We start from the raw sequence: 4,580 nt of genomic DNA, 5'->3' as shown, positions 1-4,580 counted from the left end.
GAGTGACTGAACTGAAGAATAAACCCACCTAAGGAAGCCAAAGACCTGTACTCAGAAAACGTTAGTGAAAACAAAAACAAAAACAAAATTGACACAAACAGATGGAGAGCTCTACCATGTTTTTAAATAGGAAGAATCATATTGTGAAAATTACCACCAAACGCAATCTATAGATTCAGTACAATCCTTATCAAAATGCCAATAGAATTTTTCACAGAATTAGAATTTTTTTTTTTTTTTTTTTTTTTTTTTACAATTTGTGTAGAAACAAAAGAGCCCAGTTAGGCAAAGCAAACTTGAGACATAAAAACAGAGCTGGAGGAATCAGGCTTCCTGACATCAGACTATACTACAAAGCTACAGTAATCAGTACAGTGATATTGGCACAAAAATACAAATATCAATCAATGGTAGAAGAAGGAAAGACCAGAGATAACAACTATACATCTATGGTTGTCTAATCTTGATAGAACATACAATGGAGAAAAGATAGTGTATTCAATAAGTGATGCCAGGAAAGCCATATAGCTACATGCCAAATAATTAAATTGGATCACTACCTGACATCATACAAAGAAATGGTGTGGGTAAAAGATCTAATGTTAGACCAGACTCTATAAAATTCATAGAGGAAAACGGAGGCGGACGGGGGGCGACCCTGGCAGCAGCAGCGGCGGGGGAAGTGGGAGCCGCCTGGGATGTTCAGTCATGAAACGGGTTGGCACCGAGCAGATCCAGTTGGCCGTGTCCTGCTACCTCAAACGCCGGCAGTACGGGGATGCAGATGGCCCACTGAAGCAAGGCCTGCAGCTGTCACAGAGCACTGAGGAGATGGCTGCCAGCCTCGCAGTCAATTCAGAATCTGGTTGTGCCAACATAGTGTTCGCAGCCCCTTTCCAGGCAGAGCCCCAGCAGTATGAAGTACAGTTCAGAAGGCTGCGGAATTTTCTCACAGATTCTGACTCCCAGCACAGCCATGAAGTGATGCCTCTCCTCTACCCTCTCTTTGTCTACCTCCATCTCAACCTGGTCCAGAACAGTCTGAAGAGCACAGTGGAAAGCTTTTACAGCCGCTTCCATGGAATGTTTCTGCAGAACGCCAGCCAGAAGGATGTCATCGAACAGCTCCAGACCACACAGACCATCCAGGACATCCTAACTTCCAGCTGCGAGACTTCCTGGACAACAAGTACTTGGTTCGTCTGCAGGAAGACAGCTACAACTACCTTCTCCGCTACCTCCAGAGTGACAACAACACCGCGCTGTGCAGGGTCTTCACCTGGCACATCCACCTGGACACGCAGCCTGACAAGAGGACCGACTACTAGCTCTACGCCAGCGGGGGCTCTACCCACAGCGAGGGCGGTGGCCTGGAGCCCCCCGACTTGCCGGCACCCATCCTGCAGAATGAGGCCGCGCTGGAGCTCCTGCAGGAGAGCATCAAGAGAGTCAAGGACGGCACCCCCTCGCTCACTACCATCTGCTTCTACACCTTCTACAACACAGAGCAGCTGCTGAACACTGCAGAGGTCTCCTGGACAGAAAGCTGCTTGCGGCAGGCTTCAACAATTCCTGTATAAAACTGTGGAGTCTGCGCTCCAAGAAGTTAAAGTCAGAACCCCATCAAGTAGACATGTCCTGCATCCACTTGGCTTGTGATATCCTCGAGGAGGAGGATGACAAGGAGGACAACTCAGGCAAGGAGATGAAGGTCCTGTGGGGACCCTGCGGGCCAGTGTACAGCACCAGGTTTCTCGTGGACCGCTCGGGGCTGCTCTCCTGCTCCAAAGACATGTCCATCAGGTACTGGGACCTGGGCAGCTTCACCAACACCGTGCGGTACCAAGGCCATGCCTACCCCCTATGGGACCTGGACATCAGCCCGCACAGCCTGTAGTTCGCCAGCGGGTCCCACGACCGCACAGCCCGGCTGTGGTCATTTGATCGGACGTACCCACTGCAAATCTACGCCGGGCACCTGGCAGACGTGGACTGCATCAAGTTCCACCCCATTTCAAACTACTTAGCCATGGGCTCGACCAATAAGACGGTGCGGCTGTGGAGCACCCAGCAGGGGAACTCAGTGAGGCTCCTCACGGGCCACCACGGCCCTGTGCTCTCCCTGGCCTTTTCCGCCAAAGGTAAGTACCTGGCGTCTGCAGGCGAGGACCAGCGGCTGAAGCTGTGGGACCTGGCATCCGGGACCCTCTACAAAGAGCTGCGGGGCCACAAGGACAACATCACCAGCCTGACCTTCAGCCCGGACAGCAGCCTGATCGCGTCCGCGTCCATGGACAATTCCGTGCACGTCTGGGACATCAGAAGAGCGCACTGCAGCACCCCCATGGACGGCTCGTCCAGCAAGCTCGTGGGTGTCTACACTGGCCAGATGAGCAACGTTCTGAGCATGCAGTTTATGGCCTGCAATCTCCTGCTGGTGACCGGAATCACACAAGAAAGTCAGGAACATTGATTTGGATCTTTGATATGATAGACTGGGGCATACGAAGGGCTCCAGACGGCAAGTCTTAGGACAGACAGAATCACTGACTGACTGTGAAAGACTCCCCATGTCCCCCCTTGCCCTGCCGGTGTCCCGAACCCACCACTCTCCACTCAGCCCCCAGGTGTGGAAGCACAGGGGCAGGAAGGGTGGTGACGGGGAGCAAAGGTGAGATAGGAATCACAGAGATCCCACTGTGTCCTCGCGTGGCCCCTCCGTATCTCTGGCACCAAGGTGCCCTTGCCTCGCTGGGGCTGCACTTGACCTGAGGATGTTTACCAGGCACCCTCCCCAGGAGCAGTGCCGCAGGGTCACCGGGTGGAAGGGACTCTCTCCAGGGAGGAATGCGGGGGTGAGAGTTAGGCAAGGGGGCAGGGTCATCCTGGCAAATGTTTTTCCTTTTCTGTGATTACAGAGAACCAGGACTGTTTACTATTGTTATTATAATTATTACTGAGAAGAGGAGACCTAGCACTGGCAGAGGGGGTTTCTCTGCTCTCATCTTTCAGGTCTTAACTCCTGGCACTGGCTGTGACACTTGGAGTTTTGAGGTTCAGGGAATTGAGAGAACTTGGTCACACAGTGTGTTGGGAGAAAGGGAAATCTCTTGAGTGACAGCTGGATCACTCCAGCTGAAACGTTTCTGGAAGTGGGTGGGCGGATTTGACTCAGAAGGTCTTGGGCTCTTGCAGCAGTGGTGTGAAAGAAAGATTCTTTTTGTGGCTGCACTTCTGTTAACAATTCTCTCCCCCAAAAGGTCGGATTGTGGTAAAGAAATGAAAGTGATTAGAAGTGAAAAGTCAAAAGAAAGAATTAAAAAATGTTGAATTAAAAAAAAATGCCAATAGAATTTTTCACAGAATTAGAACTTTTTTTTTACAATTTGTGTAGAAACATAAAAGAGCCCAATTAGGCAAAGCAATCTTGAGACATAAAAACAGAGCTGGAGGAATCAGGCTTCCTGACATCAGACTATACTACAAAGCTACAGTAATCAGTACAGTGATATTGGCACAAAAATACAAATACCAATCAATGGTAGAAAAAGGAAAGGCCAGAGATAACATCTATACACCTATGGTTGTCTAATCTATAACAAGGGAGGATAGAACATGCAATGGAGAAAAGATAGTGTATTCAATAAGTGATGCCAGGAGAGCCCTATAGTTACATGCCAAATCATTAAATTGGAACACTACCTGACATCATACAAAGAAATAAAGTGGGTCAAAGATCTAATGTTAGACCAGACACTATAAAATTCATAGAGGAAAACAGGAAAACACTCTTTGACATAAATCACAGCCTTTTTAGACATCTGGTATAATAGTGAAAATAAAAATGAACAAATGGGAGATAATCTTTAACCCCTTTCCATTGAAAAGGAAACCATAAACAAAATTAAAAGACACCCCTCAGAATGAAAGAATTTATTTGAAAACAAAGTAACAAAGGATTCATCTTCAAATTACACAAAGAGCTCATGAAGTCAGTATCAAAATGCAAACAACCTAACCAAAAAATGGGCAAGGGAACCCCCAGTGTTCTAGTGGTTCAGAATCCCACTGCAAATGCAGGGGTCAAGGATTTGATCCCTGCTCTGCAAAGACTCCACTTGCCAAGGCGCAACTAAGCCAATGCACCACAACTACTGAGACCACAAACTGTAACAACTGAAACCTGCAAGCCCTAGAGCCTTGTTCTGCAACAAGAGAAGCCACCACAATGAGGACTCCTCATGCTGGAACTAGAGAGGACCCCACTCACCACAATTAGAGAAAAATCCATGCACATCAAGGAAGACACAGTGCAGCCAAAACTTAGTAAATGCAAAAAATAATCATAAAAGGGCAAAAGACCTAAACAGACATTTCTCCAAAGATAATATACAGATGGCCAATAGGTACAAGAAAATATATGTAATATCCCTAATTATTAGACAAATGCAAATCAAAACTAATGAAGTATCATGCCATACCATCAAATGTCTACATTGATGTCACCATCAAATGTCTACAAATAGCAAATGCTGGAGAGGATGTGGATGGAAGGGAACCCTGCTACACACTTCATGTGA

The 4,580-nt window shown here is 47.6% G+C and overlaps 1 pseudogene; it reads left to right on the top strand.

Moving 5' to 3' along the window:
- The first annotated feature begins 708 nt into the window (after positions 1 to 708).
- Positions 709 to 2,473, top strand: LOC110139142 (TAF5-like RNA polymerase II p300/CBP-associated factor-associated factor 65 kDa subunit 5L pseudogene; annotated as a pseudogene).
- Positions 2,474 to 4,580: the final 2,107 nt, after the last annotated feature.

The sequence above is a fragment of the Odocoileus virginianus genome, chromosome Y (assembly GCF_023699985.2).
Source record: "Odocoileus virginianus isolate 20LAN1187 ecotype Illinois chromosome Y, Ovbor_1.2, whole genome shotgun sequence".
In the NCBI taxonomy this organism is placed as follows: Eukaryota; Metazoa; Chordata; class Mammalia; order Artiodactyla; family Cervidae; genus Odocoileus; species Odocoileus virginianus.
The sequence above is the reverse complement of the archived record's forward strand: the minus strand, read 5'-3'. Positions and strand labels throughout refer to the sequence as shown.